This window comes from Podarcis filfolensis, assembly GCF_964270895.1.
Source record: "Podarcis filfolensis genome assembly, chromosome: 1".
Taxonomy (NCBI): Eukaryota; Metazoa; Chordata; class Lepidosauria; order Squamata; family Lacertidae; genus Podarcis; species Podarcis filfolensis.
In genome coordinates, this window is record NC_139604.1 from 107,543,362 (window position 1) to 107,563,560 (window position 20,199).

The 20,199-nt window shown below is 43.5% G+C and overlaps 1 protein-coding gene and 2 long non-coding RNA genes across 30 annotated transcripts in view; 1 reads left to right on the forward strand and 2 right to left on the reverse strand.

Annotated features, from left to right (window-relative positions):
* Window positions 1-20,199, forward strand: part of NRXN3 (neurexin 3) — a 1,197,396-nt gene that overhangs the window by 68,183 nt on the left and 1,109,014 nt on the right. The window lies entirely within an intron of this gene.
* On the reverse strand, window positions 8,381-11,742 carry LOC310766392. Its single transcript, XR_014550127.1, has 3 exons — window positions 11,563-11,742; window positions 9,100-9,269; window positions 8,381-8,525 (listed from the first exon to the last, which is right to left on the reverse strand). It is a non-coding gene; the product is annotated as an uncharacterized lncRNA (long non-coding RNA).
* On the reverse strand, window positions 13,775-19,033 carry LOC310766561. Of its 3 annotated transcripts, none has more exons than XR_014550250.1 (4): window positions 18,972-19,033; window positions 18,716-18,815; window positions 16,803-16,933; window positions 13,775-14,324 (listed from the first exon to the last, which is right to left on the reverse strand). It is a non-coding gene; the product is annotated as an uncharacterized lncRNA (long non-coding RNA). The 3 variants fall into 3 exon arrangements; XR_014550252.1 differs by adding an exon at window positions 15,494-15,785 and having other exon boundaries at window positions 18,716-18,988; XR_014550251.1 differs by having other exon boundaries at window positions 18,716-18,988.

Consider the following 20,199-nt stretch of genomic DNA (forward strand, 5'->3'; position numbering starts at 1 on the left):
AGTTAGGGAAATTGGATTTGAACATATGTGTATGATGGTGTGTGTTTGCAAACACAGGTTTATCTTCACTTGACCATGTTTTATATTTACGCATACATTCCCATGCATATGTAACATGTGTGTTTGTGATGTCTGGTTTGGCCCCCTTTATCCCTGTCAGAATTGGACTATCACCAAAGATCACCTCATTCAACCCCAGTGCCTTCCATAGTATGATTTTAATTTGGGTAGGCCTGTCACATAAACTGTAACCACAGCAGCCATGGGGGTCTTGTATCTCCTGCCAGTTCAGTTTGCAGAAGAGGGGTTTCCAGTTTGCACGGTTTTAAGGAGATGCACTTCCCAAGCCGCACATCTGGCCCTGAGACATTATTTGGGTTTTGCAGGTGGAGCTGAATGGAAATTCTGTTAAGCGCTTGTGTCGAACTCCTCTGGTGGCAGCAGAACTGTGGAGGCAGCATTGCTGCCAGCTTCACAAAGGGACCTCTCAAAAGCCTCTTGCCTCCCACAGGGGCTGTTTCTAAACGCAGCCTGAATAGGGGCCTGATTGCACCTCTTTCCTTGATTACAGAGCAAGATTTCCTGGGGATGCTGCCTCCTGAATGACAGAGAAGCTTGCCACTCTGTAATTATCACACTTTTAACTGCAGAGTGAACAGATTTGTCAGAACCCTCCCCCCCCCTTAAAAAATACAGGTTACTGTAGGGCTTACCTTCCACCTGAGCCTTTGGCTTGGCCGTGGCTTCCTGTTCCAGATGGGTTTGGATGGCAGCTGCTTGCTTCTCTCTTGCAGGCATGCAGTGCCCTGTTGCCACCTCCCCTCAGTTTCACGACACTAATAACCACTTTGGCATTTTTCCAGGAGCCTGATGGCTGCTCTTAATTTGCATACATTTTGTAATCAAAAAACAAATGAACATGGCCATAATATTTGCCTCCACTTGCATCTTCCTTGATGAGTGAATATAAATTGCTTGTTGTTAAGAATTCACCACTGGTAAACAGCCACTGCATTTGTCTGCTTCTTGCCCTGTTGTTAGAGGTTGAGGGCAGACCAATGTCTTCCCCTTCTGGTTGTGATTTGAACAGCTTGGACTTAATTCTCCTGTGGAAAATGGCACTTAAGAATGTTCCTAGTAACCCAGGACTGTACAGTAAATGGAAGCAGGGTGACATAGGCCCTTCAGAGCAATATCAATTATTTTGATCCATGGTGCTGGGTTTTTTTGTGCATCACTTAGGGGCGATTCAAACAACCACTTCCTTGTTGTTGTTGTTGTTGTTTTAAATGAGATGGTCTAAATGGTCCCAGCTCCCAGTTTAGCAGATGGCTGCAAATGAGAAATGGGGAGCTGAGCAAATGAGAAATGGGGAGCTCTGTGACTGCATCAGCCCAATAATTTTCCACCTGGGGTGGCAAAACATCATCACGGATGTTGGGTGGAGGAAGGCCATAGAACACTTGTATGAACCAGCTCCAATTAAACCCCTTTTATACTTCCATTCATTCTTCCTAGAGCAAATTTATTTTGCACATTTTGAGGCTGTTTTCCAATCATGTCTTAATTTGATGGTGATCCAGATGGTCACCAGAGAAACAAGACAAACTAATTAATGGCTGCAAAGTGCTTCCAGGCTGCACAGTGCAGCATAAGCACAGTTTGTTGTCATTAATAATAATAGTAAATATCAGAGAGGAAGGAGATCTGCAGCCTTTCAGTCTGGTCCTGAAAGTTGTTCTAATTTACGGCTGCTAATTTATGAGGATATAGCACCCTCTCTTAAAACAAAATAGCATGCATTTTGTCTTAGGTGCATAGTGTGCAGCAATGGAAGGAGATGAGGGGAGAAATCCCACACTGAGAAGGGAGAGACTACATGGCCAGTAGAACCAGCATGTTCCTGAGAAGTTACTTTGCTGGGTCTTACATGTGTGATAGATTTGGAGGGTGTTTTAACATCCTAGTCTGTTTGCAAAGTTCAGAGCATATTCTATCTTGAACTCTGGACAGGTTTCTCTGTTATATGAGCAATGTTAGGCACTGTCATCCATCATACTAGTAAATGATTGTGGACTTCAGATGAACTGTTCCGTGGCATGCTTGCTGTGTGGGCAAGAGATCGCCTTTCTTATGTCACTGGTGAAGATGACTCAAAGGGTTGGTATGCATCTCATCCTTGTGATTCTTTGTGTTGGGAAACTCACCCTAGGCTGAGAAACCGGAGGTGTGATGCAGAGAAGGAAATGCATTCTTCAGATTTATGGCATTCATCTTGCTTCCCACTTACGCTGTGGATCTCAGTGTCTTGGCTGGCAGAAAATGCAGTTTCTAAACTTCTGGGAAGGTAGTTTAAAAAATGATATTTCATCAGGGATTCTGGTGAGCAGTGGGAACCTCACAATTTATAGCACTGTAAGTATCTCATAGAAGAGACTGAGGATGAACAATCCCTAAAGCAACCAAGAGAAGACCTACACTTCACCTCTGTTCCAACAGCACATTGTCCAGAGAAAAGGTGACTATGCGTCCTGTGATATTATTGATGATCTTTCTTCTGAGTCAGTCCGCCGTCTCCCTTTCCGCTCTTGCCTTTTGGTGTTGGCCATCCCTTTGGTCATGACTGATAACCCCACTGGAGGAAACCAGTAGGGTTTTTAAAGTTCTGCTGCTGTCCGGTGACAGCAACATGGGCTAGAGTGGAATTGCACTGTCCTCCCACAATCCTTCATTGCAGACACATTCACTCCATTCTTAGAAGTGCTTCATGTTTGGGAACTGCCTGAGGCATCAGATTGGGCTATGAATGGGAAGGGAAATATGCTGAGATGGAGGGAGTAGAGGTTTTAATATTGTTTTTAAGGAATAGCAAATGGAGATGTTCTATGGCTTTGCTTACCATGTGATTTGATTGTTTAAAAGATCCTAATACAACCTGTTGTGTTTCCTGCTTTATTTTTTTATGTGCATCTTGCTGTAGGCACTTGGAGTACAAACACAGAAGAGCAGTGTATAAATAAATTATTATCAACAGCCCCGGTGAAGACCTGTTTAAGACAACTGTAAACCAGCACAATAAAAGCACTTTGTGCAGTAACTTTTTTTTTAAAAAAGTCCTCATGAGAATTGATTAGCATTTGCTACAGTAGAACCATGTTAATGGCCTTTGCTCTTTGGTTGTGGCTGATAGGAGTTGGAGTCCATTAATACCTTCATGATGCTCAATTGACTACACCTGTTGTAGTTCAGCTTACATGATCTTGAGGATGGGAAGGTCAGATGGGCCTCATCTATCAAAGGAGCTGTTGGAGCCATTGCCATTGGCATGGCAGGGAAGTTTTGCCCGGGGTGTGTGTGTATGTGATCAGAATTGCGGTCCTGGAATGCCTACTTACAGAAACTGAGTAGTTGTGTTTGACTCCTGAAGTGCCTGTACTCAGTTTCTCAAGAAACGCATGCTTGTGTTTCTTTGCTTCTTCTTTTGAAATATTGATCATAGTTTTCAGGTTATTGTTCAGTGCTTTCAACACTTAAAATTCCCCCAGTTACTTTTTGGCAATTGCACAAGTTCCTATATTCCGCCTCCCCTCTTTCTTCTCGGCAACATAATTTCAAACATTTCCTTAGTCCTATTTTAGTCCATTATTTCTACTTTGTACTGTTATTTATGCCTATTGAATCAGATGAGACATCTTTCCCCTCCTAAACCAGGTTTGTTCTCCTTCATTTTGAGGATTATGTGAGCACCTTTCTATGCTCTTTTGATTTCAGTCAGTTTTGAAATACAAATCTTACTTTAAGCTAGATTTATTCCCTTTCTGTCCCTGCCCCCTTTCTTAAGTGTAACAAAGTAACTTTGTTAATACTTGTATTTGTGAATTCTGTCCGTCTCCCTAAAACTGAATGGATCTGGACTTGAAAACACACAGTCTAAAGCAACCCTCTCCAACTTGATGCCCTCCAAACTTTTTGGGCTCCCAACTCATAACACCCTCAGCCAGAATAGTGATGGGAGTGATGGGAGTTGTAATCCAAAATATCTGGAAGGCACCAGGCTAATGGGGAAGGCTGGGCTAAAGGCTATGAAGATGAAGAAATTCAAAGGGGGTTAAGGTGTGGAGTTGACACACTGATTGCATTTCTTGGCTATCTATGCCAATTTCTCTGCTCTCCTGCCCTCCTTATCCATTTACTGAGAGAGACTATGCTTCCTTCCAGGCTAAATTAAAAATTCAGGAACCGAGGGTTTGATGAATGATCAGGTCAACACAGGCAGCTTTTGTTTTGCTTCACTTATTCAAACCAACAAATAACACAAGCCAGGCCTAGCTTAGTCACTCCATTCCATTTTTTTTAAAAGGAAAAACTGATCAATAAACCTAAACAAAAAAGATTATATTGATATATGGCTGTCTTCTCAAATCTCACAAAGTGAGCAAGATGCAGTTGGTACACAGATGCAGATGGTATACGCTCTCACCAACCTCTAGTGCCCTCTAGAGATTTTGAACTACAAATCACATCCTTCCCAGGCAGCACAACAGTAGCCCAAAACATTTTTTGGGTGGGGAAGATGTAGCGATGGCCACCAACTTTAAAAGAGGCTTTAAAAGAGGGTTCGACAAATTCGCTGATGATATCAATGGCTACCAGCTATGGTGGGTGTGTCCTGCCTCCAGTATCAGAGGAGATACACAGCTGAATTACACATAAGTTAAGAAACTGCTGTTGCACTCATGTGCTGCTTGAGAGCTTCCCATAGTATCTGGTTAGCCACTGTGACAACAAGATGCTGGGCTAGATGGGTCTTTGATCTCGCTCAGCAGGGCTAATTTGAAAAGCACCAGGTAGGTGAAGGCACCCCACTTCTCACTCTCCCCCCACCCCCAGGATGAGAAGGAAGCATTTGTGAGCACTCTTTGAGTTTCGTCAGTCAACCAGCTACAAATCTACCTAACAGTTACCTCAGCTAGTCCACATTTTACCAGCTTTTCCACAAGATTATCATGGGGGCCTGGTTTTCTAAACCACAGAGCCTAGGGCTTGCCGATCAGAAGGTTGGCGGTTTGAATCCCCGCGACGGGGTGAGCTCCCATTGCTCTGTCCCAGCTCCTGCTGACCTAGCAGTTCGAAAGCACGTCAAAGTGCAAGTAGATAAATAGGTACCGCTCCAGCAGGAAGGTAAACAGCGTTTCCGTGCGCTGCTCTGGTTCGCAGCTTAATCATGCCGGCCACATGACCCGGAGGCTGTACGCCGGCTTCCTCAGCCAACAGATGCGAGATGAGCGCCGCAACTGCAGAGTCGTCCGCAACTGGACCCAATGGTCAGGGGTCCCTTTACCTTTAAGCAATTATAGGGCAGTTATGATCATGAAGAATTCACCTTCGGTTGGGGAAATATCTTGAGTGTGCAGACTTTGGGGGGCTATTCCATATGAGCACTCGCCCTACCTTGTGCACTGACTTTTTCAGAGGGTCTTATTCTTAAATGGATCTTGTTCTTAAAACCAGCTGTCATTTGTATTAAACAGAGGCTGTCACTGTCTATCATGTCACAAATTAAAAGGACAATTTCCCGTAAAGTAAAATACTCCCCCCCCCCCCACAATGCACTCATTTGCCCCACACTGCCTTCAGGGTTGCCTAGAAAAGAACCTTGGTGTCTGGAGAAGTTTCTTAAAGCTAAGCCTTGGTGATCCTTGGTTCAAATTCAAAGCAGCTTGCAATGAAAGTGAAGTATGATGATCTGCATGTATCTACACCTGAAAAGTGTTATTTTCTGCTGTTCGAGAATGGCTTGATCCCCCCCCCCCCAAAGTAGCAATTCTTTCCACATCTTGGTAATCTTGGACTCTGGGCAAATAAACGGATGGGCGATATGGACTGTGTATAACAAGCCTTTGAGAGGTCTCTCCCTGTCATTGCACCCAAGATTGCACTGTCATTTTCTGTAATAGCTTAGTAACCAGACCCTGCTGAGGAGAGATGTGTACCTGAGATTTCTGCTTGCCACCATTGTTAAGCCTAGTTACATGTATAATGGAGGCTTGCAGGAAATGAAGTCGTTACTCTAAATGGCCCAAGGGAACATAGAGTGACTGGCCAGGAGCTGTATAGTTATTGTGAGGTCACAGTCACACACACTGTTTTCTTTAAACAGTCATATTAAAGTGCCTGTTCTTTGTTTGAATGCCAGTCAGCTCAAAACCTGTTGAGAAAACTAAACTCATTGCACAGGGGGAAAGCATTTGCTTGCCTCCCCCTATTTTAGATGTGGTTGAAGTAATGTTGACCTGAAGCTTTCAGCCCTGATTTGTTTTTGTTTTGCATTTTTGGAATGCCAGGCTTGAAGATTTGTATGTGTGAGAGAGATATCTTCAAGGGTTGGGTTTATTTCTTTAATTTCCTTTTTTGCAAAGGGAGGGGGGTGCTTACTGTAATAAATACAAGGCAGCAGAGGTTAGCATTAGTCTTCCTTTTAATAGTTACAGACACTGTTCTTAACCGATAATGGCTCATATTGTTTCTAGGCAAATTCTTGGTTTTTTAAAAAAGGAAATATTGTGGCTCACAGTGACCAGATTTTTGTAATAGTTAAAAGGAAGACTGATGCAACCTTTGTAGGAAATTGCAGCCAAATATAACTAGCAAGCTTAGGGCTAGTTAATGCATGAATGGGTTAAAACCACAGAATTTTATTGCTAGACTCAGTTAGGTCACTCCCCCTCACAAAGAAAGTGAAGTTTCTTTGTTCACTCTCTTTCATCATCTCACGATGACCGGGAAACATGTCTGGGCTTGGTACTGCTTCAAGTTCAGACCACATGCACAGAAATACGTTTCTGTGTTTTTTAGCCCAATAATTTTGTACCTGTGTTCTTCTTGCTGCTGCATGAAATAACACATGAATCTGACCTTTGATAGTTGTAAGTAAAGCATTTTAATTTACTAACGGTGTGGTCTATACATCGTGAAAGGGGTAGAAATGGGGAAGCGCTGTTAGCAGACTTAACAGGATATTAAAAGGGTCTACCAGCCTGTATTACTAAGGCTTCACTGTCGCTGAACTTTTAAGCCCTGCTGGAGCTCTCTTACTGGAGAGTGTGTTTAGCTCTGTGCTTTGAATCTAGGGATCCAGCCAAGTCCATGTAATTACCCTATATGGGTAATCTACATTTATTTTCTTCCCCCAACAACCTTCTGATATGCCATATCTAGTATGGCAAGGTCCTCTTTGAACAAATGAAGTAAGAAATGTATCCAACTTCCCCAAAGTTGCAGACAGTGCTTCCCTGGCATTTGCAGGAAATGACCATGAAAAATGTGCTATTGCTCAACCTTAATTTGAAGTAATGGCTACATTATATAGAATCAGAGATGGAAGGGACCCTAAGGATTATCTAGTCCAACCCCCTGCAATGCAGCAGTATGCAGCTATCTCATACGCGGATCAAACCTGCAACCTCGGCATTATCAGCACCACACTCTGACCAACTGAGCTATCCAGGTGTTGCATTATATAGAATGCATGGTGACAGGAGTGGGAAGTTTATGATCCTGAAACCCCACTATATTTTGAGTTAACTCAGCTTTGCAAATGTGCAGCTATGTCTCCAGAGTCTGCTGCTTAAAATGGTTGAGAACTATCCTTTTGGTCTCTAGGGCTAGATTAATGGCAGATGTCACACGGACCTGTAACTTGCTTCTGTTGTGCTAATGCTGGTCAACAAACTTGTTATCTTGTTCTCCAAGCTTTTAACAGCTTAGCTGAGGCCATATCATGAGAAGTCCATATATATCACTCTGCACTTGATTGTATGTTTATAGTCATCTTCCAATTAAACAGTTTTGGGGTAAAATACTCCTGGGTTTACCTGGAAATTCACGGGTAATGAGCCCCTTCTTAAAATCTTTCCAGGTTGCTGAGGTTGCTACAATTGTTAAAGGGCCTTTTAAATTTAACGATAGCTGTTGTATCAGAGTTTGTGAGAGATCCAGCTTCCTGTGCTTCTCCTTTTACACTTTTGGAAGAGTGGAATATGTTGTTTCAGGTGAATTTCTCCCTGTCACACAGGTGGGCATAGGATTATTCTCTAGTCTTTGCTGGTGGCAGCCCTGATCTTCAGGCTTGTTAATTCTGATGTGCTTTGAAATATATTAAAAAAAATTAACAACATGCACCAGCAGAAAACAAAGCAGACAAATGGAAATTGATTTAAGATATAATTAAAATCAAATGACATTTTGTGTTCCACCGTGGAGAGGATGGTATACTAAATATTACCTCCCTGTGTGAATATTTAACTAGCTGCTGACTTGTGTTGCTCCCCCTCAACAATAGTTTTGACATTGGCGAGAGCTGATGAAAAATTTTGAGCCATTTGTGACATGTAGGAGTGAAAGGAAGGAAATGTGCTCCCTCCCCACTATTATATTTATTTTGCTATTCCATATTTTCTCTGTACTTTGCCACCCCAGAGAGAACTGGCTGTTCTGCTGAAGGACTTGGATGAAGAGAATGAAAACTGGGAACAAATAATGAAGATGGTTAAATTGACAACTTAAGATGTAAATTATGGTTCTTGTCACAGGGAAACATTTCCCCTCAATCTACTCAGCTGTGCCCACCCCCATTTCAGGAGAGAGCTGGGAAAAACCCCTTGCTTCAGTAATTCTGACAAATTCATATTTGCTCCAAAAATAGCAAATTGAAATATTTCCATGAAGTCAGATGTTTTACTGTGCATTCCCTCAGGATGGGATGGAGCTGCCTAGTCTCTCATTTTGTTCCAGGAGTTGGTGTTAACAATGGCCTGCTTCCCATCTCGCCCACTTCCCTTCATTTCTAAAGCTGAATGCCTCCCCTCTGCTTTTCTGTACATTTCCTAGTAAGAGATGCCTGCTAGCTGTTGAAATAATGTTAGGCAGTGTGATGGGAACGAAATAAATCCAAACAGGAATTTAATGATTATGGGCATGAAGTTTTCTATAGAGCTCTGCCCAAATATTGTCCAGTTGTGCTGGTTTCTACCTGAAAATAGAATTTGGGTGGTGTAGAAATTTCTCTAGGGGAGGGGGAAATGTTTTGCAATGTTTTACCTTTTTAAAAAGCTTGTTTGGCATCATTGTTTTCTCTCGCTGAAGCTGTTGCTTCTTCCATCCCTGGAGCAAGTCACGTAGGTAATCTCATACAGTCAGGGGTTCCATGGTGAAGAGGTTGACATCATAATGTTATGCAGCCAGTCAGATTTAGCTGCATGATGACATCACTGAGGGCCAGAGAGGGCAGTTGAGCATATAGTGAAATATGGGCAGTGTGGATGACTAAGAGCAGCTGGGGGGAAAGGAGCTAAGAATAGGAAGAGTTTGTCAGGGCCAGGGAAAACATTAGCAAAAGAATACGTAGTTTTGGTTCAAGTCTAGTTTAATTTCACTCCATATTAAGGATGTATAAGAAGCTTCTTGTAATTTTTTCCCAAAGTGCTGTAGTATGCTCTCCAATAATAGAAAATGCTTTACATTTCTTTGTTCATCTGGTCTGTAAGCCAGACATTTTTTGACTTCACCTCCCACCATCCCAGACAAAATTGGCCATGCTGGCTGGAGTTGATGGAAGTTGGAGTTCAACATCATCTGGAGGACACTGTGTTGACCACTGCTGGTTTATACCTATAGTGGGAAGTACTGATCTTACCAAGGCCAGCTTTTGAAGCCATGCCAGAACTGTGACTGGAATTCAAGTTTCCTAGGTCTAAGTCCATCCTTTTGCGATCTGGACTGTATTGACAATGATGTGAACTGAACTGTTTCTCTTAAGAAACATATTTAAAAATAACCCCCCTCTTTGCCCCCAGAGTTACATGGATTAAAAATATATAGGTTTCCAGCAGAAGCATTACTGCCACCACAGGGGTGAATGCTCTTGTTCTCGAATCCTGCTTGGAGGTTTCCCACAGGCAACTGGTTGGCCCCAGAGACCAGGATGATGGATTGGATGGGCCATTGATCTGATCTAACAGGTTCTTCTTATGTTCCTTCTTTCCATGATTAGCATAGCTAGATTGTCATTTGAGTTTCCCATATAGGACTGGAGATGCCCCAGCTAACCCCATGAACTTCTGATTCTTCAGTGCTGGGGCCAAATTAAATGGAGTTCTATGAGGGTGAATTTGTGCATTTTTAAACAATAGGAGCTCTTGGCACACTGCCAAGTATAAGGAAGAAAGAGCTAGTGGCTGTTGAGCACGTTCCTGTTCATAGGAGCCAACTCCTAGCAGCCAAGGTCCATTCAACCCTCCCAGTAAAATATTTGAGGGCCCCACCCCAAGTTCATGGACATTGCCATTCAAATGGTGCATGTGTGTGTCTTGTGATCAATTATGCAGAGTGGGGTTTACTTCCCCAACAGTATTTTATTCAAGTTGGCAACCCTGTTCTTGTTCCATTGTTTTCCAGCTCAAAATTGTGCTCTCTGGGTTGTTTTTCTCCCCACAAGGGAAAAAGATACAGGGCCCCCATATATTTTCTTCTGCTGGTATGGAAGCAGCTTGTGCGTGGCATGGCAGCCCTGTACCATTTTTACAGGAAAGAAGCAATCAGTGCTTGCTTGCTTTTCCTCCAATCTTGATTTGGGCCTCCAAGGCTGCTTTTCAGTTTTTTAAAAAACATGAATAGGAAGTAAGAGCCACTGAGCACAAGTGTCGCATCAAGTTGTGCCCTCCCTTTATAGCTCTTAAGAATGAGCAAAAATGCAAATTCTAATCCATCAGCAGAAAGTTCTTGCCAGTGGACAGAATTGCACAAATCATACGTAGCATTGTTTCAAATGCCCTAATTAGCATCCTGCAGTTTTGACTGATAGAATTGCATTTGTCTAGAAAGGATGATCATACTGTAGAAAAAGAGAAAGAGTGTGTGTCATATTTATGTATGACCATTAACATTCCCATAGTTTTTAAACTGAGTGGACAGATCTTGTATCAGCATCTGGAGTCGTCGCCCCCCCCCCCACTACTGTGTTTTGCTGCCTCCAGTGCTGGCCGTTGGATCACAGCATAACTTCCAGATCCCTCTCTGCCGCTGAGGTAAAAAGTGTCCTTCCATTGTGATGTTCCTCATTACGTCTTGACCCTGACCCCTAATGCCGAAAAATGGGAGGCTGATCTAAGGAAGAGGAGGAGGGTGATGACAGGATGATGTGACGAGAAGGCAAAACTGTCAGAACAATCCCAGCTGGCCGCGGAAAAAGCCTCTTGGTTGTGACTGGCAAGGCCGGCTTTCGCGTGCCAGCCATGGGAGGTGAAAATATCTCTCTCTGAGGCAAGGGGTTAGAAAGGGGGGGAGGGGCTTAGAAAACAAAACATAACATACAAAGAAAGCATATATTTCCCCAGTTCCCTGGATCTGATGTACCAGTTCCTTAAAGGAGTGAAAGCATGTCATTCAGATGGCTTACTGCATTCAGGGCTGGCCCAAGACATTTTGCTGCCCGAGGCTTCTTCCACCATACCTGAGGGTGGTTTAGAAGCACATAGAGCTCTGTCTGTATGGCATATACTATACCTCTCTGTCTTCCAGCAGAGGGAAAAAACTGCTGGGCTCAGGAGGGCTGCTCCCCACAGCTCCCAGAATCTGTTTAAGGCAGCAGCCTTGCTTTGCCCAATGCCAGTTTTCATGTAACAAGGCTGCAGGAGATCAGATGCCCCTCAAAGAACCATTACAAGATTGTAAAATGACCTTCATAGGTGATAGCAGTGGCCAGCTAGATGCTGCTGGGTGATGAAATGGCTGCCAATAATGATGGCATGGCAACAACAATGCCCACAGTTATGCAAAGGATGTACAAAATCCTGCTTGATCTTCCTCATCTAGTGAAATCATTGATTGGACTTAGGGAAGCAGGATTCTGTTCCCACTGCCTCTGCCCAATCATTATAACATATATATATGTTTGCCTGTGTCGCTGTTGATTTGTGCCTCTGAGTCAATGGAACAACCAGTTTTAACCAGGCTGGTGTGTTTGTGTGTGTTTGGAGCCCTTTTTAGGATCCCCCAGGAGCTCTGAGGGGGCATATGACTGGCTCTGTTCACTCCTATTTTCATTGATTGGCTTACCCCAAATTCCCAGATGAGGAAGTGAGTGTTGCCAACTGAACAGTCTATCTTTTGCTATAGCTTAGTTACACTTAAGGAGTCTTAATCCATTTTTTGCTTGACTCAGGGGGCACACGACTGCAGAGCATACGGACCTCTGTTTTAATAATTCACAGCCTGCCTCTAAGCACTCCATCAGCACAATTTAGTGGAGCTTTCACCAGCAAAGTGCTGTGAAGATTTGAGCATGTATTCCATGCATAGAAAAGTATTCTAGCCCCCATGTTTCATGTAATGGGGTCCCATGTTGGGTCCCCACGTAGCAGATTATATAAATTGAGGCTCTTGCTGTCACTGCTGAACATTTATGGCCATCTTTACATTATACTCCCTGTATGGAGAGAGTAGTGTCTTACCAGTGACCCTCTGTATGTTGTTGGCTTTCTCCAACCACCAAAACCAGTATCGGGATGGGGACTGATGGATGTCACCTCACTCAACAAGTCATTCCCTAGGGAAAGTGCTACAATAGAAAAGTCCTAGCCCTAGCTGACAACTTTTCCCCCTGAGGTTGAGGGTTTTGGAGCAGGACCTCATATAAAGATCAGAGCATGTGCAGAGGAAACATCTGGAAATAGGCAGCACCCAGGTACCTAGGTTAAGAGAGTCTTTTAACGTTAAACAAGCACATTGAATTGAGCCTGGAGACTAATCAAGCCAGCGCAAATTGTGCAGAGCCAGAGTGATAAACGCAGAGTGCAAGCATTTTTAAAATCTTTCCTCAGGTAAGCTTATCGGTGTATCTCTTGGCCTAACTCCCATCACAGGAGGGTCTGTGAGAATCAATAATTTTTTTTTTTTACACAATTCATAGTTTACTGAACTGACTTAGTATACTGAACAGACTAGATTAAGTTTGATAGGACCTGCTCGGTTTGGGCAGATCCACCTGGAAAATGGAAGATCAGCGAATAAGTTGTGTTCCACACATTGCTAGAAATGGTCAATGAGCTGCTGTTGGCAGAAAGTAAGTAATCACATTGTTTACCTTCTTCACATGATTCATGGTGAGGGAGCAGCTACATCCTGTAGCAGCACTGCCATAAATTGGACCTACGGGTCACATATCACATTGTCATGGTCTGGGACATAGGTGGCAGCAGTCCAGACCTGACACACTGGGACCAAGGTATGGATGGTAACAATGGTAGCAGTTAAATGGTGGATGGAAACTCAATGAGGCTGGAACACAGGAACAGAAACTGGAACAGGAGAAGGAACTGGAGCACCAAAGCAGGAACAGGGACTGGCAGCAACAGGGTATAAACCCTGTTTGCTGTGGCAAAGAACCAGGGGAAAAGGCTGGCCTTATATGCCCTCTTGGGTTTGTCTCCAGGTGCTGCACATCTGATCTGGCCATGCCTGCCAGGCTGCACCCGACTCCCCCAAGACAAACACAGCAAGGGCCTGGTTCTGCAACTCCTCACTGCGCTCAGGGCCTGGCTCCTGCAAATACTCATGGTACTCACTTTTCCAATGCAATTTGTAATTGGTAAAGATACCCAAGTACAAACCACATATGTGTTACATAAGTTATGATTTGTACAGTTTGTATAAATTGGCTGTTTTCTCCTGCAAAAATACACTTGGTGCTTTGCTAGTTAATCATTTCTTCTCTGTCTTAATTTAACTTCTTTATTTTATTGAATACATTTCTATCCAGGCTTTCTGCCCAGTTGTAGGTCTTCCAGGCAGCTCTGCAGAAGTCGCCATGTATTTCCTAATCAAATTGCACAATTTTATTGTACGAATCTAAATTTTATGGAAAGTGACAGGCAGGGAGCAGGAACCTTTTCCATGGTATATTCTTTGTAGGAGGAGGCAAGAAAAGATGGGTAAGCTGTGATTATTAGTGAGTGATATTCATTGGCCTAAAGCTTAGAGGCATGAGTGCTCAGAGGACCTCAGTAGAATGAGTATTGAGATCCCAGCTTTGATCTCTGAGACCCCATTGCCCAGAGCTCACCTGTCACTAAAGTCTTCTTCAAATGTTCTGAACTCTTACATTGTGTTCATCTGTGACTGGAGGTGCTGGAGTAGATAGAAATTCAGTTTTTCAAAAATTGTGGGGAGTAGATGTGTGGCAGAACAGCATTCTTCCTACATCTCAGTTTGAGTTGCAGAGTTGGTGCTCATTACCCTTTAGGGCACCTTTTGATGAGTCTTCTTTTCTGTAAAGATAAATTACCAAATGGTCCTGGCTGAATCCCTCAGGAAACAAACTGCCTAGTTTTGAGTTCTTCTAAATAAATGGCTATAATATGTGTGGGGGCATTTGGGAGCAGAGATAGGCAGTGATAGCTTCTTCCCTTCTCTCTTTGGGCTTCTGCCTCCATCGAGCTCACGTTGTTCAGAAATTAAGGGCATTATGTGCTACTAATAAAATGAATTAGATTAGATGATGATGCTACTTCTGGGTAGACTATCAAGAGTACTGGGATAATAAAATGATGCTGTGTAAAGTCCTGAGCTAAAAGTCAGTATTTGCATGCATGCATTCATGCAATGCTGTGCAATGTCTTCCCTCTAGAGCAGTTCCCCCAAACCTGGTAACTATTGGCCATGTTGCCTAGGGATGATGGGAGTTGTTGTCTGTCGACACCTGGAGGGTATCAAGTTGGGGAAGGCTGCTTTAGAAGGTTTCTCCTCTTCCCCTGCCACCACCCAGCATTCAAATGGTTGAATCTCTTCCTAGGGTATATGTATCAGGAATAAGCACTATCTGTGATGAGTAGAAACCATCGTTCTCCAAGGCACCAGTGTGGCCTCTGCCACCCCTCTCTGCAGGCCCCTCAGGGTTGCAGCTTTCCTTAGCAAGGATTCTGAGAAGTGGGACTTCCCACTCTTGGTTCTTATGAAAATGCCTAGGCGGCATAATTTAGAAAGCAGCAGAATGAAAAATCCTCTCTCATGCAAAACTAGGTTGGCAGCAGAGGGAGGGAGGAGAGATTTCAGCCTTGCAATCCCCCGTTCCCCCTCCTTCCACACTTAGCCTCACATCCCCTCTGGGTGAGGCTGGACGGGAGTAGACAGCCCTGACAGTCATCTGGTGGGATTGAAGGGTCTTCGCTCCATGCCACCTCCCTCCCCAAGCTACGGCACTTCCTCTCCAGCTCCAGCTGTGCTTCTCCAGATTACTCTAGGGGAGTATTAGCATCCTTTAATAACTCTGGCAGACTTACCAAGGGATTTGTTTTATTAATTTGAAGGCTGGGTACAGCAAATAGGTTAGAGCACTAGCCAATTCACGGACTTTACCAGATCTTCCTTTGCTTAATCATCACTTCTGCGCTTCTCAAACTCGCCCTCTCTCAGCTCTGCTCTTTGTATGACTATTTACCTCCAGAGTGTTCAGTGTTATGCAGAGCATGGCAGAATTGCACAGCGGTCTCTCCCGCGGGAGCTCAGCTAAGAGTCACTTCATGGCTTGCCGTGTGTTCCCAATCCTGGCCTTTGTTGCAGCAGCATATCACCGTTAGCAGGAGCGCAACCTGCCCATACATTAGCACTCCTCCAAGATGGGGTGGAGAGAGTGAAGGATAAGCAGCACACTACACAATACAACCTGCCAATTGAAACATCTGGTTGTGGTCTTATGCCGGCTACAGGCAGTGTACACTTGACATTTTATTCTAGAATCAATGGAGACAGATAGCTCAGTTGGTTAGAGCATGGTGCTGGTAACACCAAGGTTGCAGGTTTGATCCCTGTATAGGACAGCTGCATATTCCTGCATTGCAGGGGGTTGGACTAGATGATCCTCAGGTTCCCTTTCAGCTCTACAGTTCTATGGTACTTGTAGCCCACACACACCCAATCTAGATCTATTGCATTTTTGTGCATGCCTGAAAAGCTTCCTAAGAGACTGGTTCCATTCTGAAAATGAAATTGAATATGGATTCTGCATTAACCCACGGTGCGTCCATTTGAGAACAGACATTTATTTACTTTACTTGTTAAATTTGTAAACCACCCTTCATCCAAAGATCTCAGGGCAGTTCACAACATTAGAATACAATATAAAAATACAAAAAGCGTAATAAAAGCAAAAACAAAACAAAACAATCACCCCACCACCTCACCCAAACACATTTAAAAGGTTATATAAGATGTTAATCAGCCTAAGACCTGGGTTGCTGTTTTTATTTTTACTATATTTTAATATTTTGTTCGAAGCCGCCCAGAGTGGCTGGGGATGTCTGGCCAGATGGGCGGGGTATAAATAATAATAATAATAATAATAATAATAATAATAATAATAATGTATTCTGTGGTTTTATATCTTGATTTTATTCTGTGAACCACCCTGAGACCACTGGGTATAGGGTGGTGTATAAATTCAATAAATAATAATAACAAAATTTTTTTGCCTGGCACCAAAAGGTGTATAATGAAGGCACCAGCTGTACCACCCTGGGCATTATTACAATTTATTTCCTGCCTTCCAAAGTGAGTTACAACAAATAAAATGGTCTAAAACAACTTAAAATTACAAATATAAGGCAAGTCCTAAAAATATACACCTCAGGAGTCCAAAGTGAAGAGGCGCAACTTCAGCTTTCACCGAAAGCTGTATATTGAAGGTGCCAGATGCACCTTTGTGAGAAGACAGTTCCACAACTGGTACTGGGGTGTGTTTGCAGCCATACCTGCATAATGATGCTGTGATCGCTGTCACCACTTTCTTCTTCTTCATTCATCTATGGTGTGTCCCTTAATCAAGGGGAGGGTTTTCAAATGTCTGTCAAGTAACCACACCCACCCTTGTGGATGGCAGCATCTAGAATCAACAGCATGTTGAATCATAGAATCATAGAGTTGGAAGAGACCACAAGGGCCATCAAGTCCAACCCCCTGCCAAGCAGGAAACACCATCAGAGCACTCCTGACATATGGTTGTCAAGCCTCTGCTTAAAGACCTCCAAAGAAGGAGACTCCACCACTCTCCTTGGCAGCAAATTCCACTGTCGAACAGCTCTTACTGTCAGGAAGTTCTTCCTAATGTTTAGGTGGAATCTTCTTTCTTGTAGTTTGGATCCATTGCTCCGTGTCCGCTTCTCTGGAGCAGCAGAAAACTACCTTTCTCCCTCCTCTATGTGACATCCTTTTATATATTTGAACATGGCTATCATATCACCCCTTAACCTCCTCTTCTCCAGGCTAAACATGCCCAGCTCCTTTAGCCGTTCCTCATAAGGCATCATTTCCAGGCCTTTGACCATTTTGGTTGCCCTCCTCTGGACACGTTCCAGTTTATCAGTGTCCTTCTTGAACTGTGGTGCCCAGAACTGGACACAGTACTCCAGGTGAGGTCTGACCAGAGCAGAATACAGTGGCACTATTACTTCCCTTGATCTAGATGCTATACTCCTATTGATGCAGCCCAGAATTGCATTGGCTTTTTTAGCTGCCGCGTCACACTGTTGGCTCATGTCAAGTTTGTGGTCAACCAAGACTCCTAGATCCTTTTCACATGTACTGCTCTCAAGCCAGGTGTCACCCATCTTGTATTTGTGCCTCTCATTTTTTTTTGCCCAAGTGCAATACTTTACATTTCTCCCTGTTAAAATTCATCTTGTTTGTTTTGGCCCAGTTCTCTAATCTGTCAAGGTCGTTTTGAAGTGTGATCCTGTCCTCTGGGGTGTTAGCCACCCCTCCCAGTTTGGTGTCATCTTCAAATTTGATCAGGATGCCCTTGAGTCCATCATCCAAGTCGTTGATAAAGATGTTGAATAAGACCGGGCCCAAGACAGAACCCTGTGGCACCCCACTAGTCACTCTTCTCCAGGATGAAGAGGAACCGTTGATGAGTACCCTTTGGGTTTGGTCAGTCAGCCAGTTACAAATCCACTGAGTGGTAGCATAGTCAAGACCGCATTTTACCAGCTTCTTTACAAGAATATCATGGGGCACCTTGTCAAATGCATTGCTGAAATCAAGGTAGGCTACATCCACTGCGTTCCCTTCATCTACCAGGCTTGTAATTCTGTCAAAAAACGAGATCAGGTTAGTCTGACATGACTTATTTTTCAGAAATCCATGCTGACTATTGGTGATCACAGCATTCCTTTCTAGGTGCTCACAGACTGTTTGCTTAATGATCTGCTCCAGAATCTTCCCTGGTATTGATGTCAGACTGACTGGGTGGTAATTATTTGGGTCCTCTCTTTTCCCCTTTTTGAAAATAGGGACAACATTTGCCCTCCTCCGTCTGCCGGGACTTTGCCTGTTCTCCAGGAATTCTCAAAGATGACTGCCAGTGGTTCTGAGATCACATCTGCCAGTTCTTTTAATACTCTTGGATGTAGTTCATCTGGCCCTGGAGACTTGAATACATCTAAACTAGCCAAGTATTCTTGTACTATCTCCTTAGTTATCTCCTTAGTTATCTCCTTACTATCTCCTTAGTTATTCTGGGCTGTGTTTCCTCTGCTGAATGTTGAGGATGAGCATGAAAAATTCAGGGTCATGAAAAGCTATGTTTTGTTTTTATAAACGAGTAAGTTTCTCCTCAGCCACAGTTTAGCTGTGATAGCGTGGGGTATTATTACCCATTCCATACCTTTTACACTCCAAAATGGTGAGTGTGCAGAGTCAGCCAGGAACTAAGGGTACAACTAGATATGAGGCAGGAGATCTCTGATTAAGATTTGTAATGTATGCTTTAAAGAAAGAAAGAAAGAAAAAGAAAGCAATATTAGGGGAGATGGATCAGAATCGTTGTCCTGCTGGAAATGCCCCCATACTGGTTTCCCAAATAATAATGGCACGCCAAACTCCTATTTTCCCCTGTGGGGAAACATACAAGTTCCAGCTACCTATATGTTTTCCTTATGTGGCAAACAAAAGCTTTCACCATTAGGTTTGTTGCATGCTGATGATGTCACTATGCGTGGTGGCTCCACCCACACATTTTAGAACATTAGAGCATCAGGATTCTAATGTGTTTGGGAAGCTTCCGTGAGAATAGGAGGCTCCCCATTACTGGATGGTTGACTGCAACAGCAGCTGGAAGAAGCTTCAAAATGGCAGAGGCAGAGCAAAGGTATCTTGCTTGCAATTCCTTTTGACAACAGTAACACCTGAATAGGGCTACTGGGGGAGTTGTGATCAGATCTGGTTTTTGGAGGGTGGTGGGAGTCTGGATCAGCTAAAAGTTCTTCAAAGTTCGCTGCACCATTTTATCTGTAAAAAATGCTCCCTTGAAGCTCCTGATTGCCTCATGGTGGTGGGGAAAGGAGCCTGTGTGATGATGATTCAAAAATAGCAGCTTTGAACCCATTTCAGATTGGGGAACATGGAATGGGCCAAAGGGTAAAAAATACCTCATTGACCCATGCTGTTAGTTCTGCTCTGCTGGCCCTTGAGTTATATACAGTATAAAAAAATATGGAGATCTTATGAGTCTCCCACCACCTAGTCTGGCCCTTACAGAGCCTGGCTTTCAATTTCAAGTCACCATTTCGGTCTCTCAATTTGTGCAGCTGACATAAATGTTGCAAATGTACGCTACCAATTGCAAGAGGGCGTCTAGCGTACATTCCAGGTGATGAAGATTTTACATTGCTTTAGGGCCTAACTGGATGCCATGTGGGAGTTGCAGTCACAGATTCCCCAAATAAATCTTCATCTTCTAAAAATAGCCATGGGACATTTCTCACCCACCTTCCCTAATTTGTATACGGGGCTATTGGCTGTACAGAGAAAACCAGACTCATGCCCATATTGTGCCTGTATGTTTTCCCAATTGTGGTTAATAGTGATTCAGTGACTTTCCCCCCTTCCCATTTCTCTCGTTTTCTTTCCCCAGCGCCACTCATGTGGAATTGGACTGCTGGTTGCCCACCTATGTTTTAGAAGAACATTACACTGGGATCTCCCATGTACCATGCAGTTTAGCCCTCACATGTGTAGAACAAAGCAAAAAAATAAAAAAAGTTCCAGACAGTGTGATTTGTGCCCATTGAGACTGGTAGGACAGAAGGCAGGAAGGGCAACAGTAGATAGAGCCAATGACATTTGTTCCCATCATCCTCCCTGCTGAGT